This window comes from Carassius auratus, chromosome 1 (assembly GCF_003368295.1).
Source record: "Carassius auratus strain Wakin chromosome 1, ASM336829v1, whole genome shotgun sequence".
Classification (NCBI taxonomy): domain Eukaryota; kingdom Metazoa; phylum Chordata; class Actinopteri; order Cypriniformes; family Cyprinidae; genus Carassius; species Carassius auratus.
The window spans coordinates 28,209,891-28,227,494 of record NC_039243.1 but is presented as its reverse complement, the minus strand read 5'-3'; the positions used below and the strand labels follow the sequence as shown (position 1 = coordinate 28,227,494).

Genomic DNA, 17,604 nt, shown 5'->3' with positions numbered 1-17,604 from the left:
ATGTAGTTATAACTGATTTACTTTAATTAATTTATCCTTACTTTATGTTAATAACCTTCCTTATAGTCCTTCCTTTCAAATATTTTGTTCACAGATCATTTCTAACACACTGTCTAAACATGTATGTATTAAAACAACAACAACAACTTGTTACTTTTTCTTTATTCCAGCTGAAAAGGAAGACCATGGGCCTGTCAAACCTTGTTTGTGGAGAGGGATGAATTTGACCATCTTGTGTGTTTACGGAGAAGACCAAAAGCTGCTAAGGCAGATATTTCCAGAGGTACGTCTGTGTTGATCTGAGCACCTCGACAGAACTTTACTGCAGTTACATTTTGCACCGAATTTTATGTTTTTTACTTTTTTAAATACCTCACGACCCCATCAGTACAAACCCTGTGCTATGTCAAAGTATTAATAATTCAAACAATTTCAGCAAATTCATATGATATTGTACAAGCGTACTCTCCAGCTTTTCCTCCTGCTGTCATTGACCATCGCCTCAGCTCTCATGCAGACTGTGTCCATTTTAAGTAGTCAGAGCGTTATATCCTAAAGTTTATATTGAGTCCACTGTATTCTTTATTAGCACCGTCTTAACCCGTTCTAACAGTACATGATATCTGTCCGCACCTCACAGTCTGCCTTTATTTCCATGTTGATTTTAATTGAACACGTCTGTTTAAAAGCAAGTCAGGAAATGCTGTGTAACTTGTCATGTGACACATCAGATCTTCAGTTAATTTGGCCAAATTAGATCATTTAAGGCTGTTCACACCAAGAATAGTAACTACAATAACTATTTTAGCATCCACACCAACATCAACCAATGATAAAGTTATGTTTATTAATATACACACTGCAGCGACGTTGATGTCTGCCACTTTAAATGATCAAGCTTTTGAAATGTGCATTTTGATTGGCTGTTTAATGTTCATCAGCTGGAAAATATATTCCACTGATGTTGTTCCTCTGTGTCATTAAGTATGGACTCATCCTTGGTATGAAGAGGTCTTTAAACTGCTTACAACAATCCTGCTGCATGTTATAGTGTAGAAAATAATTGAGAATAATATAGCTTGAAGATACAGCTTTCTTCCCTCTCATTTTGTTAAACTCAAACGCAAGATTTTGCCTTTCTTTGCTTGTTTGTCTTCATCTTAGTCCTTTACTCTCTCCACTCACTCACACATTCTCTCTTGCTCTGTTGTAAGGTACAAACAGAGCGGATGGTTGCATGATGGCCTCTTTCAGGTTTGTCAACTGAATGTCTACTAGTGTGGCTCAGCAAGTTCCTGTCATGATCAGCCCTCTCCAAGAAAGGTTTGTAGAAAATTGTAATCAATATTCATTTAATCCTCTAACCTGAATCTTTTGGTGAATTTACTTAATTATATCTGTCTTAATTCATATGTAATAAGCAATAGTAATTAAACATGGGGTTAATAGACATATTTTTGTTTTACAGCTGAAGAGCAAAAACACAAAGAACATCAGTCCTGTTGGGGATGAGGAATGAACATGGCTCTATTGTGCCCAAACAGAAAAGAGTGAAAAGGTGCTCATCCCCATTGATGTGTCTGTATTCAAGCAATGCATTAGTACAGCATATGATGTTGATCTCTATTCAAGTCAGCAATTATCATTTTTCACATATACATCTTTTTATAAGTCCTAGAATGAACAAATCATCAGGGCATCATTTCTGGAATTTGGGCAGAAAATGACTGAATATGGTGAGTACTGACACCTGCACCTGTATTCACCAAAACTATTTTTCTTATGGACTTACAGTTTTTGAAGGAGGATGAAGTCAGTTGATGGAGAAATGAAGAACGAGATGTGTTGTATATGAAGACTTCAGATGCAAAAGCCTTTAAGTTCTGTATGAAATGTTCTTCTAAGAAGAATTTTAGAAGAAAACTTCAGGTGGAACTTAGATGCCTTTGCATCTGAAGTCTTCATATGTACTATGAGTTTTCAATACATAACTGATTTGTTATGACTGTTTTTATTATTTTCTACTTGTACAGAAAGACTGCAGTAGAAGGAAAGCTGGTACTGAGAACATTTGTCTTCACTCCAGACTAAAGAGAAGCGGGTCTGAGGCCAGAGATGGAGGAGTCAATGGTCACCAAATGCAGCGCTGCAGCCTGAAACTGTGAAGACTGAATTCCCAAACAGCTGTGTGACTGCACAGATGTTACGGCCATAAAAGAAACTTCACAACTGAGAGCCCATACCTCCAACAACCTTCAACAGGAATCAATGGTATGTCCATTACAACAATTCTAAATAATAATAATATATAATTGACACAATGATTTTGTCTCTCCAGGACATCTACGCAAGGTTTTTCTTTTGTTGAGGACCGTCAGAGACTCCAGCCACACGAGCCATGGATTGCTCTCAACATCACCATCAGACAGACATTATCACAGAACCAGCACCAGCAGACTGCAAAACAAGTTCCTTCAACAGGCAATCAGACTGAACTGAACTCGTACCAGTAACACCACACACACACACACACACACACACACACACACACACACACACACACACATACACACACCAGCAGCCTCATACTGTGTGCACTGCACTCTATCAGCTACACTGACTGGACTCTGACTCACTATTATTCTGCAACCTGATATTCTGTTTGCACTAATTCATACTGTACTGAAAGTGAAAGTGACGTGACATACAGTCAAGTATGGTGACCCATACTCAGAATTTGTGCTCTGCATTTAACCCATCCGAAGTGCACACACACAGAGCAGTGAACACACACACACTGTGAACACACACCCGGAGCAGTGGGCAGAGGTATATCTACAGTATACAGTGATTGTTGTTAATTGTTTTCATTTTGTTCTCTCTGTATAGTATAGTATTGCACTATATTTTCTACCTGTATTGAGCTCTTATGTATACGGTTTATATTTTTGATACTGTATATGTGTTGCAAATATATTCAGTACTTGTCATGCTGCAGTTTGCAGAAAAGCATTTTACCACCTGTATACTTGCATTCATGGTATTGTGATAATAAAATGATTTGATTTGAATTGGTCACATGACTTGTTCATCAGTTGTATTGTTGTGCTGGATAACAATTGCAAATTGTTTATGACTTTGAAGAAGATCATGATAGAGACATGGATTTGAAGAAAACCAGGAGAGCTCTGATGATGAGAAGGAAACTGGATGTGATTCTTTGGTGCTCAAGACATTTCACCATGCCTTCATCTGGGTTTCTTCATCTGATTAAAATAAAATGGTTTTAATGTAACCCATTTTTATTTCACTTGAATATAATTTGTCTTAATATGCTTCTTTATCTGTCTTTATGCTGCATCCTAGTAAAATATTGCGTATGGTGTTGGATAATCAAGTATGGTGAATATTCTGTACTAGAGATGGTTTTTTGGTAGATACACCATTTAATTTTGTAAACAACACATATAATCACCATGGTTGTTTTGATGAAGACATGAACATTTAGTAATATTAATGAAATTCAGTTAGATGAAGAGCTGCATTAGAAGAGACTGCATGGACTTCATGCACAACTGAAGGTGATGAATCAAGGAAAGATCAACATGAATCCTGTTCTGTATTATAATGAAGATGTTCATGCACATTACTGATGTCTAGCTCCTGAGCAGGACAAAGATGAGACATTCTTTACAGAGATTTATGAATTAGGTATTTTATATTATGATTCTTTAAATTGCATGAATTGTATGGAACCATAAACTGCACACTGTCACACATTGTCTTACTGAATGACACATTGGCCTTGTCTGATGAAATGTCAGAATATATGTATAATGTATTTGTTGTCTTTGTTTACTATTAGCACTGTATTATTGCTCTTGATCTTATGAAATAAATTGAGCTCTTTCCAAATGGGCACTTATGTTGATTTTCTGGTGTCTTAATTCTAAGATAACTATGACTTCCAATTTACATAATGGTATGCTTTTGAAAAGACAACCTACAAAATGTGTCTCAACAGTTTGTTGCCAATGATGAGAATAGAGCTGTGCATTTTTTTCCTGCCCTTCCATCCCCAGGGGCCCAGTAGAGTCCCCTTGAAGAGCAAAACAATTAACATTCCAAATGGCTGTAAATCAAAATCTGATTATAGTTTCAAAAAGAAAATTGGTAGGACAACTCATTATGCTATGTTTACTAAATAATGTTTGGCACAGCTTTCAAACATTCATAGAAAAGTGCTATACATGTGTTTATAAAAGTACTCTTAGTAAAATAAAAAATGTCAGCCTGCCTCTCACATATGTCATATAACTTTGCACAATAAACATGCTTAGATATCCCTTTGTTTAAAAAAAGAAGTATTTTTCACAATTTCATTATTAAACATTTTAAACTACATTGCCCATAAGCCTTAGCCATTCTATCGATGGAAAGTGAAAGTCATGGCGCTGTTTTTTGTAGTTCAATTAAGTTATGTTCAGGTTTAAGGTTAGGATCTCGGTAAAGAGGTAATTTCACAAAATATAGCAATGCACCATTGTTAACTGAAGGTACTATTGACGTAATAATTACAGCAAAATTTACTTTGCAACATTAAACGTTTTTTAATTTGGGCTAAAAGAAAGTCCAGTCACAGCGAGTCCTCGAGTGCCAAGTGGATTTCAAAGCCAATGAAAATCCAGTTGAGCAGAAGCGACACCCTTACTTGTCCATATACGGCCATTCATGACAGGCTTTTCCGGGTTCTTGTGGTGAATTTATTTTCACCCACTAAATATAAAACTAAAATGACGGATTAGCATTGTGGGGTAAACCTGATTCAGCAATAGATTTGTTGATTACAGTTATTTATTTTCAAACAAGGGCCTCATATTTGCGATTATACACATTCTTTACCCTAATATTAATGTACAATATTTAAGCTCAACATTTTTGCATATACTGTATGAAAAAATAATACTATATTTATATATTTATAGTGTATTAAATGTATACATTTAATCACTTGTGTGTTTTTTGGAGATGTATTTACAATCTTGCAATTTTTAGCTCTACCAGTTAAACTACAGAAAAAAAGGAAAATAATAATAAAAATAAATAAATAAATACAATTTAAAAAACACAGGGATAATTTTTTTTTAGTAATTTCCATATCAGTGTTTATTGATATGTCAAACTTTTCAGACAAACAATGCAAATAACACCATTCTTTCTCTCTAGTTTGTCACTATGAAGAAATAAAAACAAAAAAATAATATATTATTGTGAAATATAACAACTTTTAAAAATTACTGATTGATAAAGTAACTAATAGGTACAGACAGAATTATGTAATAGAAAATCCCTTTAAAACTAAATTGGCTAATATAAAAATATATATATAAAATAAAAAAAAATGAATAAATAAATAAAAATTGTCAATTTGTTTGCAGAGAAGTTTATAAAATGCCAAATAATATTTTTACAAACCAGGAGTTGCAAGGCACCAGCTGAAATCATATTCTTTTCTTTCATTTAAAAGTGATTAACTAATTAGAAAAATATTGTTAAGACTAATATTTCACATGATTACCTCTTAATCTCCTGTAATCACTGATCGCTTCTGTTGTGAACATATGCAAGACAAACTAAAACGGTTATTAATAATTATATTTTATAAATCATTTTCAGCTGGAAAATGCATTTCTATCATTAAATGACCTTAAAGGTCACACACACACACACACACACACACACACACACATATATATATATATATATATATATATATATATATATATATATATATATATATATATATGGCATATAGAATACAGTAGGTGGGATGGTGATAGTGACAGGAGTGTTCACAGTAGAGATGGGAGTGTTGACTAGAGGAGAAATAATACAAGTAGACATGCTAACGACTGAGAGCAGATGTGCCACACAAGAGAGAGTGATGTGGATGCTTTTGGAAGGGCTGCTATTGTGGAGAGCTGATGGAGAAGGACTCAGTAATCTGTCAGAAATCCTGCAAGACAGGAAAAAATTGAATTTATAACATGATGAATAATTAAAACATTGACAACAAATGAAAGTGACGTGACATACAGCCAAGTATGGTGACCCATACTTAGAATTCTTGTTCTGCATTTAACCCATCCAAAGTGCACACACACAGCAGTGAACACACACACACGGAGCAGTGGGGATCATTTATGTTACGGTGCCCGGTGAGCAGTTGGGGGCAGCGCAAAAAAAGTCGTATTGCCGGGCCGAGACTCAAACCCACAACTTTATGGTTAAGAGTCAAACTTTCTAAGCACTAAGCCACGACTTCCCCCTAGCAACAGGCTAGTGGTTAAAGACAACATAACTGCAGCGTGTATAATAATAAACAGAACTTTATAATTTGTTGGTAGCGATGCTAAAATAGTCATTATAGTTATTGTTCTTGTTGTAAACACCTTTAAATGATCTAATTTGGTCAAATAAATTAAAGACCTGGGGCCGGTTGCATAAACTGCTTAAACTAATCTTTAAAAAAGTTAGCCATATAATTTGATTTACTCTAGACTTGTCATAATTGTTTAAAGTCAGTTACAAAAACATAGATTGGTCCAATTTTACTAAGAAATATGATTATCTCTTGGTTAACTGCTAGTTGGTCACAGTCTTAACATAATAGCTATGTTTACGCAACCGGCCCCTTTTGTGTCACATGACAAGTTACACAGCATTTCCTGACACAGTCTGCATGAGAGCTGAGGCGATGGTCAATGACAGCAGGAGGAAAAGCTGGAGAGTACGCTTGTACAATATCATATGAATTTGCTGAAATTGTTTGAATTATTAATACTTTGACATAGCACAGGGTTTGTACTGATGGGGTCGTGAGGTATTTAAAAAAGTAAAAAACATAAAATTCGGTGCAAAATGTAACTGCAGTAAAGTTCTGTCGAGGTGCTCAGATCAACACAGACGTACCTCTGGAAATATCTGCCTTAGCAGCTTTTGGTCTTCTCCGTAAACACACAAGATGGTCAAATTCATCCCTCTCCACAAACAAGGTTTGACAGGCCCATGGTCTTCCTTTTCAGCTGGAATAAAGAAAAAGTAACAAGTTGTTGTTGTTGTTTTAATACATACATGTTTAGACAGTGTGTTAGAAATGATCTGTGAACAAAATATTTGAAAGGAAGGACTATAAGGAAGGTTATTAACATAAAGTAAGGATAAATTAATTAAAGTAAATCAGTTATAACTACATATCTTCAACATTACCTGTGTCGAACCTTTGAAGGACTTCATCTTCACTGGAAACTTCTTCAAGTTGAGCTTCGAGTACAAGTTCCCTGTTAATACAAGAACTGATCAAAATCTGATTCTGAGCTGTGAAAATATGCCATGATGAACAAGAGAAAGAAAGAAAAATATGTGTGACTTATTTATGAATTACAGTTCAGAAAAATAGGAAACGAAAATGAGAGAGAGAGAGAGAGAGAGAGAGAGTGAGAGAGAAAGAGAGAGAGAGAGAGAGAGAGAGAGAGAGAGAGAGAGAGAGAGAGCATCATAAAGAGCTGCTGGACACTGAATGTTGTTGTAGGAGCTGGAGATGTATGTGATATGAAGAAACTGCAAAACTGAAAAAAAAAAAAACACTGAATCACAATTACATTACAAAAAGGTATTAAAGGCATGGCATTGTGGTTAATGATTTTTAACTACAAATACCACAGTAAAACAGTTATCATGGTAAAAAAAAAAATATGGTAAGTGTTGTGGTCACTGGTCATTTCAGATTCGTTGCGATTGCCACACATTCGTTCACTGGCATTCACAACATATTTGTAAAGAAAACGTCAAACTGCACTTACTTTGACATTAATTGCAGACAATCAGAACAGTACCTTAAAAAATAAACCATAAAATAAAATTGTTTACAAACCTGGACAACAACGCATGGTAAGATGTTGGGTCACGCCTCCTTTTTTTGGGTGGTAACGATGGTAACGACAGTCAAAGGTCATTTGATGACGACACACCCGACAAACGAGACTGTCGTAATACGGCCGCTAGAGGGCGCTTGATTTTAAAACGTAATAATAGGTCGTAATATGCTGCTTGCACAAACGACCTATGTGGTCGTTTTTAAGAGGAGGACAGTCTCGAGTTATACTTGAAGCCTGCCCTCTGAGAAATCCTGAAAACGTTGTTATAAATTGAAGCAACACCTTCCCCTTTGCCTTTTAGATGCGGCTCATGTTTATAACAATAATCTTGGGGGGTGGACTCATTTAAAATAATGTAATCATCAGGTTTTAGCCAGGTTTCTGTCAAACAGAGCACATCTAGATTATGATCAGTGATCATATTATTTACCAAAATTGTTTTTGTAGAAAGGGATCTGATATTCAATAAGCTTTATCATTTGTTTATCCGTATTGCATCTGTTTTGTGTTTGTTGAACCTCAATTAAATTGTTAATCTTAACTTGGTTTGGATGGTTTTTGTATTTTCTAGTTCGGGGGACAGACACAGTCTCTATAGTGAAATATCTAGGTGAAAGAGTCTCTATGTGCTGAGAATTAACTGACCTCTGTGACGTGAGGCAGCTAGCAGATGGTCGGTTTAGCCAGTCTGTCTGCTTCCTGACCTGGGCCCCAGTTAGTCAAGTATAAACACTAAGACTATTTGCCATATTTCTAGAGAGAAGAGTGGCGCCACCCCAGGAGGGATGAAGACCATCTCTTTTCAACAGGTCAGGTCTGCCCCAAAAGCTCATCCAACTGTTTATGAAACCTTTGTTATTCTGTGGGCACCACTTAGACATCCAGCCATTGAGTCATGGCAATCTGCTATGCGTCTAATCACCACAGTAAGCAGGGAGGAGACCAGAGCATATTAAAGCATCTGACATTGTGCTTGCAAGTTCACACACCTCTTTAATGTTATTTTTAGTGATCTCCGACTGGCGAAGTCGAACATAATTAGCGCTGGCATGAATAACAATCTTACTGTATTTACGTTTAGTATATGCCAGCACTTTTAAATTTGCCAAGATGTCAGGCGCTCTGGCTCCCGGTAAACATTTGACTATGGTGGCTGGTGTCTCTATATTCACGTTCCGTACAATAGAATCACCAATAACTAAAGCACTTTCATCAGGTTTCTCAGTGGGTGCATCACTGAGTGGGGAGAACCTGTTTAATGTTTTGATCGGGCAGGCCCGTCGCAACAAGGCAGGCAAACCAAGCAATTGCTTGGGGCCCCGAGCTGACCTGGGGCCCCAAGACAACGACTGGTTAAGAATAAAATGCAACGACACTGTGTGAGCACCCCTTTGATCGTCAATGCAGTAACATCTAATGACACTGTTATTGGGATCCCCCTCAAGGGGGCCCCTCTCAGTTGTCGCTGACAGCAGCAGGCCAACCAAGTCAAGTGATCTCTGCTTTTTTTTTTTAGAATGGAAGGAATATGGTTACTGTAATATGGTTTTTTTTACGGGATAAGGAAAACGCAGATCAGAAATCGCAGACTGCAAGGAGTCAGCAGTGTTTTGATTTGAGGGCTCAGGCAAACATAAAGAGAACGTCGTGGCGTGTTTCGATTGCAAGAATCGCGGAATCCAGTCATAAAAACAGAATTTACAGTTTAACGCAGAATGACACGTAATTTGCCAAATTTTGAATGAATGAATTAAAAATAGGTCATTGCACTTACATCAAACCACGATACGGACTAATATCTGTAAATATTAAGCAGGAACAGTCTGTTTAAATATGAATCCTGCATGTTCTGCGTGTCTCTGTTAATGAAAGGAGCAGAAGACGCACTGAAGCGCGCGTGACGCTCGCAGTGATTTCAGTCTCTGATGTCTAAATGTCTGTCTGATGTCTGATGTCTGATGGTAAAACGTCTGATGTCTCACTAAATAAGGATGTGAACACATGAACAACATCTACAGAACTGCTCTTAACAAAAACTTTAGTTTGCTTAATTTTCAATAATTAAAAGATAAATTAATGTTTGGTGTTTAATGTGCATCTCAGAAAATGCTTTATTTAAAAACCCACCTGAATGGCACTTAAATGCACTTCATTCATCTGTCAACTTTATTGTCATTGTTCAAAGTACAAGTACAGACAGAGAAACAATTATTAATAATTAAATGTTTTTTATGTATGCATTGCATTCTATGCATTTAAAAAAAAAAAATCTAAAAAAGTGTAGCAGAAATGAGTCGAATCAGACAAATCAAAGAGTCTATCAGAGCTGTGTGCATTGAAACATGAGCTGAATTCCTCAGGAAGTCATAAATCAGTTCTAGTGCCACAAGAACCAAGCAAGATAACCAACCAACCAACTTGTTCACACAACAGCTTTCAACATTAACACCAATATAACAATTATTGACAATTTTAATTCGAAGAAGAGATTGTCAAATTTATTGTTCGTGATTGAAATGCAACGCTGGACATCACATGTAAACCCAGGAGATCAAGTTAAATACTTGCATTGACTTCCCCCCACCCAGCAGAACCAGACTGAAATTCCTAAGGGGGAAGGGCTTTAAACCTTTGTCTTCACAGAAAAGTCCTTTGCCAGAGAATGGCAAAGAAACCCTTTTTATACATTATATATGGACCAGAATGAACTCAAAAAAGACTTATGAATGAATCATTCCATTGCTTAACTCCATATTCATTTACGTGTAACCCACACATTTGACTATCATGTATAATCACTTATTGTGTATGTCTTTTGATAACTATAGGATACCTAGTCATGTCTAGTATTGAGGTAATCGAATTTTCTTGCTTGATATTGTCCTGACAATCATTTATTTGTAAAATATATCATAATCATGTTATAGGAATCATGTCCAAAATTAGACCCTGTGAGGCAAGAACCACATGCTTGGTAAGATAAACAAATGATTTATGATACCCCAGACTCAAGACCATATCTGATTGGTCAAGGCAACATTTGAGGGGTGGCCAACAAGGAAGTTTAAAAACTTTGGACACGATTAAGTCTGCTTTTAGTTCTAGTCTGCCTGCTGCTATTAGCCATGTCGGCTTTTAGTCTGCTTTTAGTTCCAGCCTTGCTCGTGCTATCAGTCATGCCTGCTCTTAGCTTGTAGCTTTGCTACCTAGCTTTAGCTTGTAGCATCTAGCCATGTGGTTAGTCATCATGGTTCTTTGAGCGCGGTTCCAGCGTGCCTGCCTGCTGCTACTTATGCCACAATGAGAAGGAACACAACCTAGTCTCGTCAAACTTTATTTCTTTTCTTTTCCGTTTGAGAGTTTCGTGTTCTGAGTTAAGTTTTGTAACGTCGACCTCGTCTGCGCGTTTGAACTCCGACCAGCCACACAACTCCAGCTTCAGCCAACGCCCAAGCACGGGCTCCCCAAGACGTCACTTCAGCCAACTGAACTTCCAGCCAATCAGCGACACCGGGATACCCCTTTCAACTGGAGTCCCTTTCATAGCAAACGAAGGCAACGTATTCCCAGATATTTGTTGTGCTGGTGTATCTAATATAATTTTAACCCCATTGAGGAACTCAATGCGAGCGCTAATTACGTGATTGATGGTTGTTCATGTCTATGCAATTTAACGTATTGCTGTTAACTTGGGATTCCATATTTCCATTCTCTTAAACTCATCTTTCCTTAACTTTCGACCTTCCTGCAACTTGTGTGAATGTGTGTGTGCGTGCGTTTATGTGTTAGATTAGTTTATATGTCTTAGATTTATCTAATAAAGCCTTATTCATATTGAAAAGAGAAGTATCTTGTGTTTTGTGCTTACAAGTTAATGTCTTAAACTGCCGATCTTGTTACTGTGCTAATTAATAGTGTTTTCACTATAGTTTGGATATTAGTATCCAGCGCAGATTTGATGTTAAACGGCTCGTTCACTGAACCGCAGGCGCGTCTCCGTGAACAGCCGTGAAACAGTGATTCTGTTCAAATTCCCTTTAAAATCTTAAATGATTCCCTTTGAGCTAAATTGACCTGTTTCCCTTACAAAAGGAAACTTAGTTGTTAATTTAACACACCCCTGAGCTGGTAATAGTGACCTCTTTCAATATGCTAACAGTGAAATGGTAAAACGTACTTCACAGGTAATTTCAGATTTTTGTTTCAATTATTTCCCAGCTACACCATCAACTTCATCCTCAACATCAACAGATGCATCACTTCTCAGTGCTGATTTTTCCGCTATAAAGCACAAAGTACCAAAAGCTCTATAATTATAGCTGATATCCTGCACAGCCCTCTATGTCCATTTTGCTTGGGGCCCCCAAATTCCTTCAAACGGCCCTGATCGGAACAGAATAGTGGTGTTCTGACCCATGACTACGCTGTCTCACTGTCACCCAGTTGCCCTGCTGCAAGGGCTCTGTTGCCGGAACCAAACAATGTACAGGAATCCCTGAGCTAGACGCATCCAAAGCCGTACCTAGAGCCCTAACATTCTTACTGTCCTCAATTAAAGTTTGGATGCGTGTCTCCAATTCTGAAATCTTCTCTGTCAGCCTAACTATTTCCCTGCATTTATAACATGTGAATCCCTCGTAGGCGACAGAGATAGATAAACTGTACATGTGACAAGAGGTGCAAATAACAATAGCAGGAGAAGCCATTACTCACCGTGCTTGATGAAATATTCTTACCACAGTTGCTTGATGAACTTGTGAAAAACTGGAGTGAAAGAGAGGAGAGGGGAAAAGAAAACAGCGATAGTCAGCAGTGAGTGTTTGAAATAATTTGATCTGATGTGGATTATAATCACCATACAAGGCAGAAATATTTATTAACGATGGTAAATATGACTTGAAGAAATCAGACGTCAGCTTCTTATTCTCTATCACATTAGTTTATTTATTTAGTAACTTATATTATCTGTCATAAGTCTCATCTCGGGAGTTTAGCTCCACGTAGCCTATCATAAAAATATAATAATGTTTTTTGTTCGGGAGCTTTTATAAAAATACAGATATTATCATTCATTCTAAATGTGACTCATAGGCTATAAATAAACATAAACAGACTAGACTGAATAAGCAGGCTATTTTCATAACGCTTAAGCATTAAAAATAAATAAAATAGAAATTAATATATTTCTGTGTCACTAATTTTAAGTACTGATAAATCAACTCATTATGATCAATTTATCACGTATTCTATAGTAAAACATCGATGCTTTTGAATTTAATTATTTAACAAAGCATGCAAACAAATGGCCACTTTTATCGTGTTCATTTTGTGATCGCACTAGTTCCAGTGACTTATTTCTTAGTTTTCTGATAACTTTTCTTTGTTGGTGAAATGATGAGGTTAGTGACGTTGTTCCTGAGAGGCGTGTAAAGGGCGTGTTTTAGTGAAGCTCAGAGGAGCTTCAGGCCCTGAGTGTGGAAACCCTGCGCTATTCTAGCCTCGGTGCTACTGGCCCGGCCTGTTTTAAGCCCTGGCTCGCACTGGCCCAACAGTGGAAACACGGCTATTGCAATCCCTCCTCCCTTCTTACTCGCTCTCTTTCATAGATGTTTCCTTTTAAGGTTGGGTGTGAGTGTTGTTGTCCTCTGCCTTCCCTTTCTGTCTCCTTGGTTTTCTCCCTCCTCCCATCTATTTCCTCTCTTTATTCTCTATGTCTCTTTACCTCAATGAATACCCGCATGCGCAGATGATACATAGAGTTGAATCGGTGAAGAGTGGTGGAGGATCCTTTTGGGCTCAGGTTGTTGAGTTGAACCAAAAATGGTTGGCTCAAGTCAGCAGGAGCAATCTAAATATAAATAAAAATTGCAACAACAAAAAAAATTTGTGAGATGTTTATACTTAAATTTATTTGCATTTTTTACATGGAAAAATTATTTACTAGAAATAAGGAACAAGCAAAGCCTTGCAAAACCCAGGGAGCTGAGACTCATGGTGAGGCATTGCAGGGAGTCATCAGTGTTACCTATAACTGTGCATTTAACCACTATGTGATATGTACCGTATGTGTGCAGACAAAAAAAAAAGAAAAAGTTGTGTGTGGAAACTAAACTCAAGTCACTCTGCAGGCACATTTTGAGACAAACCAATTTGTCATGACCAAAAATTTCAAGAGTAGGCTAAGACCAAGTGCTATTCCCACAATCTTTGTGCACAATGCACCCCTAGTCCTGTAAACATACTGCTGATCACAGCTATATTATTTCAGGTGATATATATATAACTAGTACAAACTTTTGTTTCTAGTTTTAAAGTGATGTGACATTTTCAAAATTTAAAATGAGCCATACCATGTATTCTGCCTATCGGTTATATCAGTTTCAAGGGTTGAGGAAAAAAAGAATGAGGACACTCAGAGAAGGGAAAGTGACTGTGAAATTAAACAGTAAACAGCAAGACAGCAACCCAGTGAACCATCAGCCAGTTACCTGGGTCTATTAAAAAAATTAAAGAGACAAGGAAAATATAAAAAATTGCAAAGACAGCACTAAGAAAAATAAAGAATGAAAATGCAGCTCTCAAAAAAATTGTCCCCTCAGCACTCCTGACCTGCATCATCAGTGATGCTCCATCACAGAACAGTTCAGTGGCACCACTAATCCTCCACCTACCACATTATGTTACAATAAGTTACTTTTATACACTAACAAGTTTAATTATATAATACAGTAGTATTATATAATATAGACAGGTAATAGTCAAGGAATCACAATGCCTAAAAACACTCCACTCATGTTTTTGCAAAATCAATTCACTCTAAATTTATTATTAAGGAATATAATTATTTAATATGTGTAATAAGGAACAAACTTTATAACTTCATTTTTACCACTTCCACTCACCACTGTCACATGCGGTCAAATCTTATATTTAACTAATATGTAACGTTAGCTTACTTTCCCCCCTGCAAAAAAAAAATATATATATATATATATATATATATATATATATATATATATATATATTTTTTTTTTAGACTCCTTTTCTCTAATTCCAAACACGATGGATAAAACTGAATTAAGAGAACAGATTTACAATTAATAGAGTGTTCGTTACTAACTTTATTCAGCTCCAATCCTAGTATAATCTGTTATCTGTTATCTGATAACATCCCTTAAACCTATTCATTTAATGAGTAATAATCTACTAGAAGGTTTTAATTTACAATTTTTTGTTATTAGATGCACTGATAATATACTGTAAAATCTTATTATTTAAATGTCTTACCTTTTAATAGTGCATCGCAAACGGTTTGTTCTGCTGCATCTCTACGGTGTGGCATCGGTTTGCTACTACTTCCGGGAACTATTGAGAGGCTCCACGAGCTGCCATTGCTGTAAACAAAAGGGTTCCATTGGAGTCAATGGAGTTGTCCCAACTCTCTCTATATGGCTCTGGCTACACCTATGCAATCTGCTGGAACGCCACTCTCTCGTGTACGCATCTATGACAGTTAGAGGAAACTAGAGATTACGGTTTATAAAGTTTTAAATATGGATATTGTTCTTAATACAAACTCATCAATTCGCTTCAGAAGGCTTTTATTAACTCCCAAGTGCCATGTGGAGCACTTTTTATTAGAGGTCAACCGATAGTGGATTTTACCAATAGCTAGGTTGGACCACACTGGCCGATACTGATTAATCAACCAATAGTTCTTTAAATGCATACTGAAAGACTAAAAAAGGAATTTACTATTTAAAAAAAAAAAAACATTAGTAAACCATACTTTGTATATGAATTAAAATATTAATATGAAATATTAAATATTACTGATATATTGATAAGTAAAGTTAGTCCATAGTTCATTAGCTAATGTTAACAGATATTGTATGTATACTCTCATACTTTAATTGTCTCTGTTCTAGAACACGTGAAGATTATCTAATCAAAATGACAACCTATTTTAGTCGCACACTGGGTAAAAGCACAGCGAACAAGTCTAGAGAAATCGCAGGTATCACACACATACACACAGGACGCGTCATGTTCAGTTCAAGCAGTGGTCTAAAACAGTTTATTTAATCATCAAATGGGCAAACGTTAACTTCAAGAATTATCAAAAAAGTGGCATAGATGAGTTTGATGTTTGGGGTTTTAAGAAAAAGTATAATATATATTATAGCTCTCTATATGAAGCATACAGACTTTTTTGGGCCACAGAAAAATAAACGTTTTACTGAAAAAAGGAAAATAGACAATTTTACAGCCCAGGGTGAAGTCATTATGCATACATAACAACAACTTGGGACAAATCTAATGTGATTTAATGGAAAACTGTGTAAGTGGTGTTCTGAGGCACAGCATATCAGTTCCCTGTCGATACTTCACTCGTACTGAGTCTGCTAAGATTGCACTATTTTCCAACGCATTTTTTATTAAAACAGGAACTTGGGTGAGAAGACTTTTTTATTTAAAATGAATAGTTTTGTTCTTGTCACAAAAACATACAATTTTCTAGTGCTAGTTGTGGTATCAGAAGGAAAGTCTCACTTTAAAAGCACTGGTTCTGTAAGCCAAATAAACTGCCGGTATGCATACAAAAACATGTTTACTCCATTTTCATGGAAAAGGAAAATATTTGTGTCAACTTTTAGAAGTGCACTTACATATACAGTAGATGGCTTCAGAGCTTGTAGACACGGGCTAAAAGCGTTTAAGTTTTTCATATTAGAGGTATAGACATCAAAATCCAGTGAGTGAACTAGCTCCATTTCTTTATTTCTGTTATTCATATTATTATTTGGATGTTAAGCGATATGTCCTGTTTTTCTTTTCTTTTTTTAGTCTCTCATAATGTTTCTGTACAAGAGGAAGTTAATGGTTTCCTGTGCAAAAACACAGAAAACCACATGTTTTCATTGCAGATTCCTGATAATATCACAGATCATTTGTATTTGATAAACATGAAACTGAAAATTTGAAAAGCTGTTATTTTCTGGAAATTATGGGAATAATTAGCATAGGACATTATTGTTATCAAAAGTTCTAATACTAGGTGTCACTCTTGGGAGCCCAGACACTTATGATATCATTGAGAAATTTACATAGCTGGCCACACCTCAGTCACCCCGGTATAAACAGGCCAGCATCTCTCTGTGAGAAAAAGCCCTTCATGCACCTTTTTATCTCCTCGTTATTGGATCTATAGCACAGGTCTAGGTCCCCTCCCCACACACAGCTTGTCTCACAAGTGTTGTGAGAGTACCCCTGGATGCTTCAACTGTGATCTTTAAGATCAAATTTCCTCCTGCAAGACTAAATTCTCAACAAACAAAAAAAGCTTCACGGGTGGAATCGTGTTTATATATCATACCTTTCCATCTGTGCCCTTTTGGATTCGGTTTCTACATCTCTCCCAGTTCTTTTCACACTTATTCACTCTCACACTGTCCTTCAGTTGACCTTGCTGATGAGTTTAAAAGCTCAGGGCGAGTCCAATTTCTCATTCAGGTGGTGTGAAGAGGATGAGCTGTCGATCGCAGCTTCAGAGGGTGGGCTAGAACCATCAGAATCTAATGACTTTACAGAACCGGTGACCTAGACGTCTTCTTGGTCAAGAGATGATCACCAACCTCTACAGTGGTCCAGAGAGGGGGTATGTGGA

General features: G+C 36.6%; 2 long non-coding RNA genes across 3 annotated transcripts; one reads left to right on the top strand and one right to left on the bottom strand.

Annotated features, from left to right (window-relative positions):
* Positions 1-221: 221 nt before the first annotated feature.
* Positions 222-2,459, top strand: LOC113067809 (uncharacterized). Of its 2 annotated transcripts, none has more exons than XR_003279513.1 (5): positions 222-283; positions 1,215-1,323; positions 1,673-1,736; positions 2,034-2,271; positions 2,339-2,459. It is a non-coding gene; the product is annotated as an uncharacterized LOC113067809 (long non-coding RNA). The 2 variants fall into 2 exon arrangements; XR_003279481.1 differs by lacking the exon at positions 1,673-1,736 and adding an exon at positions 1,469-1,558 and having other exon boundaries at positions 2,087-2,271.
* A 9,552-nt stretch (positions 2,460-12,011) lies between these two features.
* Positions 12,012-16,852, bottom strand: LOC113106293 (uncharacterized). The gene is made up of 4 exons (XR_003292469.1): positions 16,607-16,852; positions 15,225-15,331; positions 13,660-13,785; positions 12,012-12,701 (listed from the first exon to the last, which is right to left on the bottom strand). It is a non-coding gene; the product is annotated as an uncharacterized LOC113106293 (long non-coding RNA).
* Positions 16,853-17,604: the final 752 nt, after the last annotated feature.